The sequence below is a fragment of the Aulonocara stuartgranti genome, assembly GCF_965226115.1.
Source record: "Aulonocara stuartgranti genome assembly, chromosome: 7".
Classification (NCBI taxonomy): Eukaryota; Metazoa; Chordata; class Actinopteri; order Cichliformes; family Cichlidae; genus Aulonocara; species Aulonocara stuartgranti.
The window spans coordinates 36,977,477-36,996,073 of record NC_138945.1 but is presented as its reverse complement, the minus strand read 5'-3'; the positions used below and the strand labels follow the sequence as shown (position 1 = coordinate 36,996,073).

General features: G+C 37.0%; 1 long non-coding RNA gene across 2 annotated transcripts; it reads right to left on the bottom strand.

The window, feature by feature from the left end:
• Positions 1-4,873: 4,873 nt before the first annotated feature.
• LOC309709626 lies at positions 4,874-6,865 on the bottom strand. Of its 2 annotated transcripts, none has more exons than XR_014277548.1 (3): positions 6,710-6,865; positions 5,982-6,009; positions 4,874-5,553 (listed from the first exon to the last, which is right to left on the bottom strand). It is a non-coding gene; the product is annotated as an uncharacterized lncRNA (long non-coding RNA). The 2 variants fall into 2 exon arrangements; XR_014277549.1 differs by lacking the exon at positions 6,710-6,865 and adding an exon at positions 6,380-6,700.
• Positions 6,866-18,597: the final 11,732 nt, after the last annotated feature.

The window sequence follows — 18,597 nt, the reverse complement described above, 5'->3', positions numbered from 1 at the left end:
AGCAGGCTTATTGTTTTTGCGCCTTTGCACAAACCCCATCTCATTGAGAAGGGGCAAAACATCTTTACCTTTTTTCTGTTGGCCATAGACAATCCTGCAAGTAGCAGCAAAGTCTGCCATGCACATCTCCTCATACTCTGGTGTTTCAGGTCTGGCTTTGTATTTGTCATTCAAAGATGTCATCCAAACATTGGAAGACTCAGGTGTTGTGTTGTCCAGAACTGACAGGGGACGACTCATTTTCACAGGATTATCATCAGTTGGAATGAATATTACAGCACGTGAGCATTGCTTCATGTGAAGACCACATGCACGAGCAACACACTCCTGTGCACTGATCTCTCGCTTCTTTGAATATGCCTGCATGACGGCTCTCATTTCATCGCACTCATTTACACTGTCCTTATGGGAGTTCTCAATGACAGTTTTCAGGTACTCAGATAGCCCGCCCTCTTTTTTTGATATATATTTCATTAAATAATTTGCAGCACCAAAAGCATCTAAAACAAAGCTTATGTCGATATTACTGTTCCAGGCTTCAAGCAGATGTGGATTATAGCCGTTTATCCAAGAGTCTTTTGGATCACGCTTTAGTATGATCGTACTCCTCATGTTCATTTTATTCAGGTATCTCTCATATTCTGCATGTGTCAACTTGCATCTTTCCAAGAGCTGCTCTAAACTCATGGAAGCAGTTTCAGGTTCATTCAGCAGCTGGTTCAGTGGTCTGAGCTTGTTCTTTGCCGTTTCTACTTCCAGTGCATCATCCTCACTGGGTCTTGTGATCATTGTCTCATTGCAGGGTGGTTTGGGAAAACCAAAACGGCACCCGGAGCTTAAACTCCTAAAGCACGTCTTTGTGTGGTTCTTACTGTGTTTTTGCACTTCTGTTACTTTTTTGTACAGTTCGGGTTGTTTATGTGGATCAGGCAGCTGAGCTGTGATGTATTTGTTTATAAAATCAAGAACAGTTTGCTCATCATCCTCCTCAAACACAGGAGCACCTTCTACCCACAGGAGGCAGTGTATGTGTGGGCTTCCTCTGTGCTGAAACTCAACTCTGTAAAAGTAGTCAATGACTTTGCCAAGTGGCTCTGCGGGAGATAAGAGTAAATCTCTGAATAATGCTTCAACTCTCTTGTCAAACATGCGCATTGTTGTGACAGGATTGCTTCTCAGGATGTCACACTTTGCTGACCAGTCGAGTCCTTCAAAATTCACTTGTTCACCTTGCTGCCTTGTTATTGCCTCGATCACTTCAGGCCAGCGCATTTCAGCAGCTGAAAATGTGCAAAAGAACGTGGGAGTTCCCAACTGTCTGATCATGGCAAAAAGATCTCTTGTTGTTTTCTCCCAATAGGCTGGGGTTCCTCTCAGAGGCTGCATGAATCTCACTGCATCTTTATTTCGCACCAGTTTCTCCACCTCATGTTTATCTTGTAACATGCCTGAGGTTATTTTTCTACCATCTCTGGTCAGAGGCTTTGCCTTCCTTAACTGTACTGTCATGCTGGATGTAGCCAAGTGTATTTCAGTCACAAACTGTGCAAAGAATAAATAGTTTGTGTCTTTGGCAAAACGATCATCAATGCAGAAAAGTCTTGATTTGAAATACCCACTGGGGGATACTTTGATCAGCCTTCTTTCATCAAGTGTGTTTTGGCCTGTAGGAAACTGCACAGGGAAGGCCATGGCCTCCAGTTTAGGTGTTTTGAAAAAACTTATTGGATTGTTTCTCTCTGCAGGAGCAACAGAGTAGATTCCTTCACTGAAACATAATATCTCCTCAGCCACATCAGGGGGCTGCAAACAGGACTCGAGTGCAAAACCACCATTAGTCAGTCCATCTGCTTGCTCTGAATCATCTCTCATCTGTTCATGCGATTGTTCACCATCACAGGGTAACATGTCAATGTCCTGTTCATTTATATTTTGTGCTTCACTCAGTGCATTTTTCTCACAGCTGTCAATTTCCATTAAATCAGCCTCATCATAATCGTCCTCATTCATGTTTTCATCATCATCATCCTCATCATCTTCATCAGGAAGAGTTGGATCACACAGCTCAGCATCATCTCTGATGCTCACATCCTTATACTGTGGATGAATCTGCTTGAGTTTATGCAGTGCTTGCACAAGTTTAGACCAGCTTACAGTCTGAAACAGCTGATGACCTTTGTAAGACAAGCGTCTCTTCAGTTTTACTCTGATCACCTGAGAATTAATTCTTAATCGAGGTAGTGTTTCAACAGTTTCCTGTACCTCTGATGGGACACAGACCACATTTCCTCTAATTGCTCTTTGTCTGCCTTTGGGAAGAGGAATGATCTTGGCAAATGGTATGCACTTGGCTATGAGATGTCTCTCCAGTATGTTGAGATCAGAAAGTTCAGCTGGAATATCAGCAAGATCCAACTTATTGGCAACAGCAAGTGCTGGCATGGATCCATTTTTAAGATGATCGTGGCAGGTGTGACATATCCACTCTCTCTTTCTCTCATCAGGCACTTTGCACTGCTCATTTCTGCAGTTTTCATCACAAACATGAACAAACTTTCCTGTCAAACATGTTGCAACTACATGTGGGTTTTTGACATACTTTGACCTTGTGCAGGGTCGCACTTGGTTTGGAAATGAAGCCTTGAAGCATACAGTACATGGGTATGATGGTCCAGCTTTGATTTGTGATTTGAACACAGATATGGCCTCGTTGATCACACTGTTGTCACTCTCTTGGGTTTGTCTGTTCACCCATCTGTATTTCCTTTTTATTTTCATTGCACATCTCATGTTGTGCATAATCCTGAATGCAAGATTACTTTGATACCTGTCTCGCATTAGTTGTTTCATTAGTTGTCTGTGTCTTACTCTGAATGCATTGTCACGTGCATAACGCTGAGTCACTCGAGATCTCTGTCTCTCTCTGAATTCAGGGTTTTCTTGATACCTTTTAGTCATATAGTTTTTTTGTTTTTGTCTAAATTCAGCATTGTCACAGTAGCGTCTTTTAATATATTGTTGTTGTTTCTTTCTAACTGTAGCATTCTCAGAAAAACGTTTTTTAACATATTGTTTTTGTTTCTTTCTGAATTCATCATTTTCACAGTAACGTCTTCTAATATATTGCTGTTGTTTCTGTCTGAATTCATCATTTTCACAGTAACGTCTTTTCATATACTGTTGTTGTTTTTGTCTAACTTCAGGATTGTTTTTATATGTCTCGCTTGTGCAAGATTTTTTCTTTTCTTTGTAATCTTTATTTGAAGCATACTTTTGTCGTTCTTTCCTTTTTTGGTTTTCTTTTCTCTGATTTCTGGGTTTCTCTGATGCCATTAATCTTCTTTTCCTTTTTTGCCTTTGTTGTTTATTAACTTTTTTCACTTTTTGTAAAGCTATATCAGAAAGGTCACAGGCAGCAACATTTGTTATGGCAGCATTTGATTGACATGAAAAAGCATCACTTGATGGAAGGAAACTTAATTCACTGCATAGTTCTTCAGTTGGTATATTAGGAGGTTCATTCTGATCTTCATATGATGTGAACTGAGTCACGTGGACTTCTTTTTGTTTCACCAGTGGCGTACAAATGGACATTTGACAAAAGATATTTTCAGTCGGATCAGTGGTTGTGTTTCTCCTTGGAGTAGAGGGGTTTGCTTCATCAACAGTTGTATCAGAGTGAGTAGGTGCCACAGTAGTGGCAGCTGTTGGTCTGCAGACTGTGTCTGTGATAGTATCACTCAGGTGGACTGTGCTCATACTGTAGAACTGCACAGGCTTCAGTTCATAGTTACAAGAGGGTGATATCTCCATCATTTCATAAGAATCTTGGAGCCTCTTAATCATGTCACTGAGGAGTGTGAATTTCAGCATCACAGCTGTACCACGATTACGTGACTGTAGTAGTAGAGGAAGACCACTGGGTGTTCTGGGGTGTGGGTCAAAGAAACCATATTTGCCTGATGTGGATCTGAACACTGCGATACACAATCCACTCATAATCAGTAAGGCATACTGCACATCTGACAACAGGCAGCTCAGTCCTGCTTCTAAGCTCAGAAAGGTATCTACTGCCTCCTCTGGAGGTTCTTCAAATGTCCCATACCGGGAAGGCTGTGTCATGTTGACATGATACATAGACCTGCGAGCATCAACTTTGTCTGGCAGCTCATCGGTTGCCAAATGAATATTTTTAGGAAATCTTTTCTTGGCCTCTTTGTACATCACATCACCTTTATCCAAGACCAGATTAAGGTCAGCTGTAGTCATGTTTTCATTCTCATGAAGGAAAGCAAGAAATGTGAGTGAGTTACATGTGCACTGCTTGTTTCTGGAGTCTCCATATTTAGGATGAGCCTGGCTGCGAGATGCACAGACATGTATAACAGAGGGCTGGTTTTCAAGGTTCAGTCTTTCTGCATGAGATGGTCCTGCCACATCACTGTGACAGCCTCTTTTCAAAAAATCAGCATAACCCACCTGTGGGTCACATGACACCTCATGTTGTTCATTAAATTCATGCTGCAGTCCACTCTTTACAGCATCAGCATAAGATACCTGTTGTACATGTGCAGGAACATGTTGACCTGCCTGTTTGACACTGTCAGAATTGGTCTTTGTAGACACACTGTCTTCTGCAGAGCTCTGAGGAAAATCAAACTCAGCTTGTTCACATGTTGGTACACTGTGAAACTCATGAAACTTTTTCCAGCGTTGTTTTGCAGCTTGTGACTTTTTCTGCTTCCTTGGCATTTTCACACACCTGCAAGTGTTTCTTAGTCTTTAGAAAATATGTTCACAAGAGTGGCACACACCAGGAGATGTTGTCTTTGTTTTTATATTTCAGTTTTTATTTGTCTTAAACAGATGTCTTTCGTTTGACAGTTTGTTCTTCAGTTGAGAGAATATTATGCACTCTCTTTATTGGCTTGGCACAACTTAGCAGCAAGCCAAGAGTGAAAAACAGGTAGAGAGAAAATTTAGAAGAGAGAACAGGCAGAGCAGGAGAGACACGGCTGGGAAATCACAATCAAACCGTGAATTAGTTTTCTTTGTTTGTTCAGTTTGTTCTCAGGTAGAGGCAATATATGCACTCTTTATTGCTTTAATGGCTTGGCGTTTTTCAGCAGCAAGCCAAGAGTGAAAAACAGGTAGAGAGAAAATTTAGCAGTGAGAACAGACAGAGCAGGAGAGACACGGCTTTAAATCAAACCGCAGATTTTTCTTTGTTTGTTCAGTTTGTTCATAGGTTGAGGCAAAATATGCACTCTTTATTGCTTTGTTGGCTTGGCGTTTTTCAGCAGCAAGCCAAGAGTGAAAAACAGGTAGAGAGAAAATTTAGCAGAGAGAACAGACAGAGCAGGAGAGACACGGCTTTAAATCAAACCGCAATAAGATTCTTGGTTTGGCAAAATTTCTCACAAACCACAGAGTGAAATACAGATGGAAAGAAGGCAGAGACAACAGGTGGAGCAGGACAGAGGATAGAGGGGTTGGGGGGTTGGGATGTGAGAGAGAAGACTGGAGATCTGGTCCTTGTTCTTCTTCTGCACACTGTGAACAAAAAACAAGAAAAAAATTATTTTATTAAAATTATATCACATGGTAATTGTATGAACTAATTGTGACTACTGAAAAAGGACAAAACAAATATTCAAGCTAAACTGTTGTCGGCTGCCATGTGCAAAAAGTTGCATAATTGGGCACTTTTTAAAAGAATAAATATTTAATTAAATTCAGCAATAATATTTTTAAATACAAATATGATTGAGTGAATCATTAATTAATCACATGTAGTGTGACTACAAAAATGTACGAAAAAAATATTTTAGCCCAATTGTTAAGCTGCACTTATGTGTATTTATTATAAAATTGTGTTTAAAAGGTCTAGCACAAAGTTTGAACCCATCACTTTACATCTTATATTAGTCAGATTATTTTATTATTTTGGTCTACTTCTCTTACAGTATGTGCACACCTACCAGGCAAAGCACAGTGTCAGTCAGGTTCCTGAAAGTGTAACACGAGAAATAATACGTTAGTTGTCTGTACAGTGTTATCAGACTAACAGAAATACAAAGCCCACACGACATGATACACTGAACTTATAGTCAGCAGGGTAATTATAGAGTAATATAGCACACCAACTGATACAGCAGCCATTTTACAATTCAAACTAATTAACTGAAGTATTGCCACTTATGTAAGGCTACTGTTAGACTGTTACTAGCCTTAGCATTGCTGCTAGCGCTAGCATTCCGGCTAGCATTAGCACTTCAGTTAGTGTTAGCAATGCAGCTAGCGTTAGCAATGCTACTAGCGCTAGCACTCTTACTGTTAAAACTGAGCCACAATGGCAATAATAAAGCTCATTTCTTACTTTTGTCTCACTGACCGGCAAGAAATATCACAGGAATATTATTTTTGTCAGTTAACAAGTGCTAAGGCTAGTGTTAGCACTATAGCTAGCGTTAGCATTGTTGCTAGCATTAGCATTGTTGCTAGCATTAGCATCGAAGCTAGCGTTAGCACTGCTGCTAACAGCAAAACATCATAAACGTATATAAATGATAGCGAAGGTTATTCTTTTTTCTTTCTTCTTTGAATTCTTTTTAACTCTGTTGGACTTGATATGTGAGTTTAAATGTCAAACATGTATTTTTTCCATCATAAAAATAAAACACTGCAGTACTGAGTGTACTGTACTTACCACAGCAGAGAGCGAAGCGGAATGACGACAGTTGGTCCAGTGATAGGTTAAAAACAGATGAGGCGTTCAGGTGGTGCTTGGAAATTTGACCATCAGTTTGAACAGCAATAATGAGCATATACATGTCTGTGTGTTGGTCTCTGTGTGTGACAGACATAGAGAGATAGAGGGAAAAAATACACTATACTAGTGTACAAATTGGTACTTTTTGCCAAAGTATAAGCGAATGAGTGACATACAGAAAAACAGGGCAACTGGCATTAAATGAGCAAATAAAAAGTATTAAATCTTGAACTGTTTTGTGGGTTTTATTTTAAGACTACTTTGAGTGTATTCGTGGGGAGATAAACTATACAGACTATAAACAGAAACATTAAATGTGATTAGATTAGTTAAACGTTAGTTAAAAGGTGGGGAAATTAACTACAGACCAATAGATGCTGAGAGCTTTAATTATCCAGTCAGAAAGGATGATTTTGAAGTCATCAACTGACTCCAACTGCCCAGATCTGAAAAACCTTTGTGCCAATCACAATGCTCTACTTAGTTGGCATATACTAACTAGTGACAAACTATTAATCTGTGGCAAAACCCTGTCAAATCTGTCTTATTGTACTATTGAAAAAGTTAATCTTACTACAATCTAACATTTTTAGGTTTAACCTTGGCAGAGTGAGAGAGAGCTCGTTAAGCAGGCAGGTGTGAGCCTGGTTGCTATAGTAACTGCACCCAATGGCTCCATACACACGACACAGACATGCGCCTCACTTTTGCTGCTTAAAATGAACAGAAAAGTCAGGCCGAAACAAATTCTTCCCAAATGAAAAGTACATGTCGTGTTGACAAAATTCTTTCACCGTGAGCGACAGCAATGTCTAGTCTACTGAATTCTCAGTTTTCATGTCTGTGGAGTTTAATATATGGACGTGGTGACAGTGGAAAGACACCATGCTCTTCTGATTTTCAAACGAACCTTCTGAGCCATTTTAACATTAGAGTCTATGGAAGAGTTGGAGGGAGGAGGCTGTGCATTGGTGACATTTATGAAAGAACCATAACACCTAGTACAATAGTAAACACATTGGATGAAAGAGGACAGCCATGGCTACGTTTTGAGGGTAAAATCATACCTGTAGAGCAAACGCTGTGGACACAGCAGCAGTTTTAAAAAAGATTTTAAGATTAATTTTTTTGCTCCTCTCACTCTAGCAGTTGAGCTGCCTCACTCTAGCCCCAACATTCCGTCCCATACACACCCATTATAAACTCTGAAACGGGTGAAAAAACATCATGAAACTTAAACTGGAACTGAAGACAAAGCATAATAGATATTGAAAAGATAAATACAAGTTGAATAGTTGAATGTCTTGTCTTCGTTTTAAAGTTTGAATGGTGGCTCTATGTCAATGTATGTGGAAGTAGTAAGAGTTTAAAAATGAGTAAGTTGAATGAGGATTTGAAGGGTATCCCCATTGAAATACATGGGAAATTTTTGTTGAATAAAGTTGAATAAAATTAAAAATATAAATGTTAAAAATGAGAAAAATAGAAGCAATCATGTCCAAAAGAATAGGAATCTAATGGTGTTTGAATGGTTTTTCTAAGTTGAACGGTTTTGAAGGAGTAGGCTTTCAAAAAACGTACGGAATAGATAATAAAATATAAGAACTAGAAAGTGCATTTTCTGAAGAAACTGCAGTGTGAATGCTTGAATCTGAATGTATGCATTGAAATGAAATAATTACTGAATTTAAGTTAAAAATATTGAATGAGATAAAAAAAAACCCGAATTTAACCTGAAAACAAAAGTGCTGAACTGCTAAAAGCTGAAGGTTACACAGAAGAAGAAGTTGGAAAAAAGCTGAAAATGTTTTAATTGTAAATTAGAAAAACCTAAGAAATGAGAAAAGAACATTTAGAGTCAGAAAACATCTGAAAGAATATTAAAAGGTCATATTCTTTGAATCACTGAATGACTCAAATGTGATCCCTCCATTTTGATCCACACAGTTTAAAAAGTTTAAATGCCTGAGCTTTGAAAGATACGGTGTTGGAAAGAGAACAATAATGGCGACAATTTGAGGGTAAAATGATGGCTGTAACACTGTGGACACAGCAGCAGTTGAAAGAGAAGTGCTTAAGATGAATCTTGGTACAGTGGCAGGCAGAGCTCGTTAAGCAGGCAGGTGTGAGCCTGGTTGCTATAGTGACCGCACCCAATGGCTCCATACACACGTACACAGACATGCGCCTCACTTTTGCTGCTTAAAATGAACAGAAAAGTCAGGCCGAAACAAATCGTTCCCAAATGAAAAGTATAGGTCGTATTGACAAAATTCTTTCACTGTGAGCGACAGCAATGTCTAGTCTACTGAATTCTCAGTTTTCATGCCTGTGGAGTTTATTATATGGACGTGGTGACAGTGGAAAGACACCATGCTCTTCTGATTTTCAAACGAACCTTCTGAGCCATTTTAACATTAGAGTCTATGGAAGAGTTGGAGGGAGGAGGCTGTGCATTGGTGACATTTATGAAAGAACCATAACACCTAGGACAATAGTAAACACATTGGATGAAAGAGGACAGCCATGGCTACGTTTTGAGGGTAAAATCATACCTGTAGAGCAAACGCTGCGGACACAGCAGCAGTTTTAAAAAAGATTTTAAGATTAATTTTTTTGCTCCTCTCACTCTAGCAGTTGAGCTGCCTCACTCTAGCCCCAACATTCCGTCCCATACACACCCATTATAAACTCTGAAACGGGTGAAAAAACATCATGAAACTTAAACTGGAACTGAAGAAAAAGTATAATAGATATTGAAAAGATAAATACAAGTTGAATAGTTGAATGTCTTGTCTTCGTTTTAAAGTTTGAATGGTGGCTCTATGTCAATGTATGTGGAAGTAGATACAGTTTAAAGAGGAGGAAGTTGAATGAGAATTTGAAGGGTCTCTCCATTGAAATACATTATAAATTTTTGTTAAATAAAGTTGAATAAAATTAAAAATATAAATGTTAAAAATGAGAAAAGTAGAAGCATTCATGTCCAAAAGAATAGGAATCTAACGGTGTTTGAATGGTTTTTCTAAGTTGAGCGGTTTTGAAGGAGTGAGATGCCAAAAAACGTACGGAATATATAATAATAATAATAATAATAAAGATTCGAATAACAATACTGTGAATGCTTTTCAAGCATTCACACTAATAATAAAGATTAGAAGAACAATACTGTGAATGCTTTTCAAGCATTCACACTAACTAGAAAGTGCATTTTCTGAAGAAACTGCAGTGTGAATGCTTGAATCTGAATGTATGCACTGAAATGAATTAATTGCTGAATTTTGAGTTAAAAATATTGAATGAGATTAAAAAAAAACAAAAAAAAACAACGAATTTAACCTGAAAACAAAGGTGCTGAACTGCTAAAAGCTGAAGGTTACACAGAAGGAGGAGTTGGAAAAAAACTGAAAATGTTTTAAATGTAAATTAGAAAACCCTAAGAAATAAGAAAAGAACATTTAGAGTCAGAAAACATCTGAATGAATATTAAAAGGTCATATTCTTTGAATCACTGAATGACTCAAATGTGATCCCTCCACTTTGATCCACACAGTTTAAAAAGTTTAAATGCCTGAGCTTTGAAAGATACGGTGTTGGAAAGAGAACAATAATGGCGACAATTTGAGGGTAAAATGATGGCTGTAACACTGTGGACACAGCAGCAGTTGAAAGAGAAGTGCTTAAGATGAATCTTAGTACAGTGGCAGGCAGAGCTCGTTAAGCAGGCAGGTGTGAGCCTGGTTGCTATAGTGACTGCACCCAATGGCTCCATACACACGTACACAGACATGCGCCTCACTTTTGCTGCTTAAAATGAACAGAAAAGTCAGGCCGAAACAAATCGCTCCCAAATGAAAAGTATAGGTCGTATTGACAAAATTCTTTCACCGTGAGCGACAGCCATGTCTAGTCTACCTAATTCTCAGTTTTCATGCCTGTGGAGCTTATTATATGGACGTGGTGACAGTGTAAAGACACCATGCTCTTCTGATTTTCAAACGAACCTTCTGAGCCATTTTAACATTAGAGTCTATGGAAGAGTTGGAGGGAGGAGGCTGTGCATTGGTGACATTTATGAAAGAACCATAACACCTAGGACAATAGTAAACACATTGGATGAAAGAGGACAGCCATGGCTACGTTTTGAGGGTAAAATCATACCTGTAGAGCAAACGCTGCGGACACAGCAGCAGTTTTAAAAAAGATTTTAAGATTAATTTTTTTGCTCCTCTCACTCTAGCAGTTGAGCTGCCTCACTCTAGCCCCAACATTCCGTCCCATACACACCCATTATAAACTCTGAAACGGGTGAAAAAACATCATGAAACTTAAACTGGAACTGAAGAAAAAGTATAATAGATATTGAAAAGATAAATACAAGTTGAATAGTTGAATGTCTTGTCTTCGTTTTAAAGTTTGAATGGTGGCTCTATGTCAATGTATGTGGAAGTAGTAAGAGTTTAAAAATGAGTAAGTTGAATGAGGATTTGAAGGGTCTCCCCATTGAAATACATTATAAATTTTTGTTGAATAAAGTTGAATAAAATTAAAAATATAAATGTTAAAAATATGAAAAATAGAAGCAGTGTTGTCCAAAAGAATAGGAATCTAACGGTGTTTGAATGGTTTTTCTAAGTTGAACGGTTTTGAAGTTATAGGATTATAAAAAACGTACGGAATACAGAATAAAATATAATAATAATAATAACTAGAAAGTGCATTTTCTGAAGAAACTGCAGTGTGAATGCTTGAATCTGAATGTATGCACTGAAATGAATTAATTGCTGAATTTTGAGTTAAAAATATTGAATGAGATTAAAAAAAAAAAAAAAAAAAACGAATTTAACCTGAAAACAAAGGTGCTGAACTGCTAAAAGCTGAAGGTTACACAGAAAACTGAAAATGTTTTAAATGTAAATTAGAAAACCCTAAGAAATGAGAAAAGAACATTTAGAGTCAGAAAACATCTGAATGAATATTAAAAGGTCATATTCTTTGAATCACTGAATGACTCAAATGTGATCCCTCCACTTTGATCCACACAGTTTAAAAAGTTTAAATGCCTGAGCTTTGAAAGATACGGTGTTGGAAAGAGAACAATAATGGCGACAATTTGAGGGTAAAATGATGGCTGTAACACTGTGGACACAGCAGCAGTTGAAAGAGAAGTGCTTAAGATGAATCTTGGTACAGTGGCAGGCAGAGCTCGTTAAGCAGGCAGGTGTGAGCCTGGTTGCTATAGTGACCGCACCCAATGGCTCCATACACACGTACACAGACATGCGCCTCACTTTTGCTGCTTAAAATGAACAGAAAAGTCAGGCCGAAACAAATCGTTCCCAAATGAAAAGTAAAAGTCGTATTGACAAAATTCTTTCACCGTGAGTGACAGCAATGTCTAGTCTACCTAATTCTCAGTTTTCATGCCTGTGGAGTTTATTATATGGACGTGGTGACAGTGGAAAGACACCATGCTCTTCTGATTTTCAAACGAACCTTCTGAGCCATTTTAACATTAGAGTCTATGGAAGAGTTGGAAGGAGGAGGCTGTGCATTGGTGACATTTATGAAAGAACCGTAACACCTAGGACAATAGTAAACACATTGGATGAAAGAGGACAGCCATGGCTACGTTTTGAGGGTAAAATCATACCTGTAGAGCAAACGCTGTGGACACAGCAGCAGTTTTAAAAAAGATTTTAAGATAAATTTTTTTGCTCCTCTCACTCTAGCAGTTGAGCTGTCTCACTCTAGCCCCAACATTCCGTCCCATACACACCCATTATAAACTCTGAAACGGCTGAAAAAACATCATGAAACTTAAACTGGAACTGAAGAAAAAGTATAATAGATATTGAAAAGATAAATACAAGTTGAATAGTTGAATGTCTTGTCTTCGTTTTAAAGTTTGAATGGTAGCTCTATGTGAACGTATGTTGAAGTAATAAGAGTTTAAAAATGAGTAAGTTGAATGAGAATTTGAAGGGTCTCCCCATTGAAATACATGGGAAATTTTTGTTGAATAAAGTTGAATAAAATTAAAAATATAAATGTTAAAAATGAGAAAAGTAGAAGCACACCATTCCAAAAGAAGAGGAATCTAATGGTGTTTGAATGGTTTTTCTAAGTTGAACGGTTTTGAAGGAGATAGTCGGCGAAAAACGTACGGAATAGGAAAAAATAATAATAAAGATTAGAAGAACAATACTGTGAATGCTTTTCAAGCATTCACACTAACTAGAAAGTGCATTTTCTGAAGAAACTGCAGTGTGAATGCTTGAATCTGAATGTATGCATTGAAATGAAATAATTACTGAATTTAAGTTAAAAATTTTGAATGAGATAAAAAAAAACCCCGAATTTAACCTGAAAACAAAAGTGCTGAACTGCTAAAAGCTGAAGGTTACACAGAAGAAGAAGTTGGAAAAAAGCTGAAAATGTTTTAATTGTAAATTAGAAAAACCTAAGAAATGAGAAAAGAACATTTAGAGTCAGAAAACATCTGAAAGAATATTAAAAGGTCATATTCTTTGAATCACTGAATGACTAAAATGTGATCCCTCCACTTGGACCCACACAGTTTAAAAAGTTTACATCTCTGAGCTTTGAAAGACAAGATGTTGGAAAAAGAACAACGATGGCGACGTTTTGAGGGTAAAATGATGGCTTTAACACTGTGGACACAGCAGCAGTTGAAAGAGAAGTGTTTAAGATTAATTTTGGCAGAGTGGCAGAGAGAGCTCGTTAAGCAGGCAGGTGTGAGCCTGGTTGCTATAGTGACCGCACCCAATGGCTCCATACACACGACACAGACATGCACCTCACTTTTGCTGCTTAAAATGAACAGAAAAGTCAGGCCGAAACAAATCGTTCCCAAATGAAAAGTAAAAGTCGTATTGACAAAATTCTTTCACTGTGAGCGACAGCAATGTCTAGTCTACCAAATTCTCAGTTTTCATGTCTGTGGAGTTTATTATATGGACGTGGTGACAGTGGAAAGACACCATGCTCTTCTGATTTTCAAACGAACCTTCTGAGCCATTTTAACATTAGAGTCTATGGAAGAGTTGGAGGGAGGAGGCTGTGCATTGGTGACATTTATGAAAGAACCATAACACCTAGTACAATAGTAAACACATTGGATGAAAGAGGACAGCCATGGCTACGTTTTGAGGGTAAAATCATACCTGTAGAGCAAACGCTGCGGACACAGCAGCAGTTTTAAAAAAGATTTTAAGATTATTTTTTTTGCTCCTCTCACTCTAGCAGTTGAGCTGCCTCACTCTAGCCCCAACATTCCGTCCCATACACACCCATTATAAACTCTGAAACGGGTGAAAAAACATCATGAAACTTAAACTGGAACTGAAGAAAAAGTATAATAGATATTGAAAAGATAAATGCAAGTTGAATAGTTGAATGTCTTGTCTTCGTTTTAAAGTTTGAATGGTGGCTCTATGTCAATGTATGTGGAAGTAGTAAGAGTTTAAAAATGAGTAAGTTGAATGAGGATTTGAAGGGTCTCCCCATTGAAATACATTATAAATTTTTGTTGAATAAAGTTGAATAAAATTAAAAATATAAATGTTAAAAATATGAAAAATGGAAGCAGTGTTGTCCAAAAGAATAGGAATCTAACGGTGTTGGAATGGTTTTTCTAAGTTGAACGGTTTTGAAGGAGTAGGATTACAAAAAACGTACGGAATACAGAATAAAATATAATAATAACTAGAAAAATTTGCATTTCCTGCGAAAATGCAGTGTGGATGCTTTAAAGCTGAAGCTGTATGCAAAAAGTAGCTGAAAAAGCTGAAAAGTTGCAGAAATTGTAAAAACTTTGCAGAAGCAAAAGAAGTTTGCTAAAATGGAATAACTTAGCAGAACTGCAATATCTTAGAGGAAACATAATACTTGGCAGAAATACAATAGCATAGCAGAATTTAGCAGAAATATTGTAACTTACCAGAAACATGATAACTTCTCAAAAATACAAGAATTTAGGAGAAATAGTATAAGATAACAGAAAGAATATATTTAGCCAAAAATACTTAAACATTACAGAAACACTATGATTTAGAAAAATAGTACAACAGAGCAGAAATATTGTGATTTACCAGAGACACTGTGATGAACTATGAATATTGTAATTTTAAATTGAGACTATGTTTTAGCACAAATATTATAATTTGGCAGAAATACTATAATTTAGCAGAAATACTATATTAAGCACAAATCCTATAAAAAGCAGAAATGGTATGATTAAGCACAAATACTACATTTAGTAGAAATACTTTGTTTTAGCACAAATCCCATAAAAAGCACAAATACTGTACTATGATTTAGTAGAAAAACTATAATTAATCAGAAATACTAAATTTAGCAGAAATACTATATTAAGCACAAATCCTATAAAAAGCAGAAATACTATAATTTAGAACAAATAGTATAAAAAGCAGAAATACTATAATTTAGCAGAAATACTATGTTAGGCACAAATCCTATAAAAAGCAGAAATACTATAATTTAGCAGAAATACTATGTTAGGCACAAATCCTATAAAAAGCAGAAATACTATAATTTAGCAGAAATACTATGTTAGGCACAAATCCTATAAAAAGCAGAAATACTATAATTTAGCAGAAATACTATATTAGGCATAAATCCTATGAAAAGCAGAAATAGTATGATTTAGCAGAAATACTGTATTTAGCACAAGTACCGAAAAGTACCAGAAATACTATGATTTAGCAGAATAGTAATAACTTATTGAAACACAAATGCACAGAGGGACACACAAACACAGGCTCTAATCCAGTCAACCAGTCTAACTATGTTCAATTTAAATCCTACAATGACATGCTGTCAAATAAGGGCAGGGTCCTCTCTCTCCCACTAAACACACACACACACACACACACACACACACACACACACACAGAGGGAGAGAGCTGCCGAATTTAAATCCACCAATCAGAGTGGCTGTTTACGTTTTCCCGCCAAAACAGGTGCATCTTTTTACACACGCAGCAGCACAGAGAGGCACAGGATTATTGCAGCCTATTTCTCATAGTGAGGACTCCCCTCAAACAAATGACCATAATTTCCTAACCGTAGGGGCTAGAGCGGTCATTCTTACACTGTTTTGTTCAGAAGAGATGGGGGAATCTTCCAGTGTTAACAATTTATCATTAAAATGTGAATTTTTAGAGATATATGACATGGATGACTTGTTGACTTAGAAGCCACGAATTCCCCAATATGCAAATATGAATGCCTGAGACCACATATATGATTGGCTGGCTGGGAAGCCGTGCAGGCCCTGATTTGTGGATTTGAATTCCTCAGCCCTCAGATATGATTGGCTGGCTTAGAAGCCATGAAGGCCCCAATATGCAAATTTGAATGCCTCAGGACACATATATGATTGGCTGGGAAGCCGTGCAGGCCCTGATTTGAAAATTTGAATTTCTCAGTCCTCACAGAGGATTGGCTGCCTGGGGACCTGGCAGAAATATATAGAAATACTATGATTAAGCATAAATACTACATTTAGTAGAAATACTATGTTTTAGCACAAATACTATAAAAAGCAGAAATACTATAATTTAGCAGAAATACTATATTAAGCACAAATCCTATAAAAAGCAGAAATAGGATGATTAAGCATAAACACTACATTTAGTAGAAATACTATGTTTGAGCAAAAATCCTATAAAAAGCAGAAATACTATATTAGGCACAAATCCCATAAAAAGCAGAAATAGTATGATTAAGCATAAATACTACATTTAGTAGAAATACTATGTTTTAGCACAAATAGTATAAAAAGCAGAAATATTGTAATTTAGCAGAAATACTATATTAGGCATAAATCTTATAAAATAGCAGAAATAGTATTATTTAGCACAATAGTAATAAGTTAAACAGAAAAATTGGAAAAGCAAAATGGACAGCTGAAAAAATGCTGAACATGCTGAGGGTCCCTCAAATATACTTGTTAAATGAAAAAATCAGCAAAAAAATGCACAGGGAGAGAGAAGTAAGTTTCTAGGTCAGCCTGGGAGCTGCTGAATTTGAATCCACCAATCAGAGAGCCTGTGTACTTTTTCCCGCCAAAACATGTGCCTCTTTTTACACACGCAGCACAGAGAGGCACAGGATTATTGCAGCCTATTTCTCATAGTGAGGACTCCCCTCAAACAAATGACCATAATTTCCAAACCGTAGGGGCTAGAGCGGTCATTCTTACACCGTTTTGTTCAGAAGAAATGGGGGAATCTTCCAGTGTTTACAATTTATCATTAAAATATGAATTATTAAAGATATTTGACTTGTAATGCACCATAACTGAGTAGAGCGAAGCAAAAACTGCCTTGACTTGCCCTCAAACAACGCTTTCTAACTCGAAATCTATTTGGAGTATCGATATCATTCTTTCACCGTAAGAGACAGCAGGCTTTGGTGAACAATCATGGAAATTTTCAGGTCTCTGTGGAAATCCAACAAAAAGTTATGACGAGAGAAAAAAGTGGTTCATTTCCACAGTTTGAAATCTGAAGAAATCTGAGCGAAGGACGAATTTCCTACCCTCAAACAAGTCCAACTCATTTCAGAACGGTAATAGGTGAGAAAGAAATTCTTGAATTGTGAGCGTCAGGGGTGTCTGAAGATATTCGGGGACAAGCCTCATGTCTTAACTTTGCTTCGTTAAGGAGATATGACGATTCGAATATGCCTCTCATTACAGAAATCCAGCGGTGATTTTGAACAAGCTCTCCATTCACTTTATATGGAGAGTTTTCTGACCTTGTGTTGGTCTGAGGAGATTTGCAAAAATTCTATAAATCCCACAACAATGATGGTGACATTTTCTGAAAGCCAGCAAAAATACCTACGTTTTGATGTATAATTTGTGGAAGTTGAGTGAAAATTGAGCAAGTAGCAAACAGTTGTTCGGACATGAAGAGAAAATTGCAAAACCTTCAGTGGCACACTGGAAGCCAAGAGCATAGCAACCATAACAACACATGTATTTTGTGAAAAATCACAATTTTGCAACTCAAAACTTTAAGAGGCATAAAAGTAAAACAGTAAAAGATTTGAAAAAGCTGAATCATACCTGAATAGCCCAATAATTTGTGAACATTTTAAAGTTTGAATGGTTGTTCTAGGTGAAAATATGAGGAAGTAGTTAAGTTTCAAAAACAAGCAAATTTTAGCAGAATTGCTGAAGTTTCCCATTCATTTCAATGGGACAAATTAAAGGAAAAAAGCTTAATATTTTAAAAAGTATAATAGTTAAAAATAGCAAAAATCGTAGCAGGAATTAGCAAAAATAGCTGAATAGTTTAAAATTTGAACGGTGAAAATCGGCTGAAAATTGTGGAAGTAGTTTAACGGCGAAAAGTGTACGGAAGCAACTAGAATAATAATAATAACTAGAAAAATTTGCATTTCCTGCGAAAATGCAGTGTGGATGCTTAAAGCTGAAGCTGTATGCAAAAAGTAGCTGAAAAAGCTGAAAAGTTGCAGAAATTGTAAAAACTTTGCAGAAGCAAAGGAACTTTGCTAAAATGGAATAACTTAGCAGAACTGCAATCACTTAGAGGAAACTGTAAAGCTGAAGCTGTCTGCTGAAAATAGTTGAAAATAGCTGAAGAAGCTGAAGAAATCAAAGTCAGTGTTTAAAAAGTTGTTGAAATTTTAATAACTTTGCAGAAGAACATCAAGTTAGCAAAAATGTAATAACTTAGCAGAAATGCAATAACTTAGAAGAAACATAACAATTCAGCAGAAATGTTGTAGTTTACCAGAAGCTACAACTT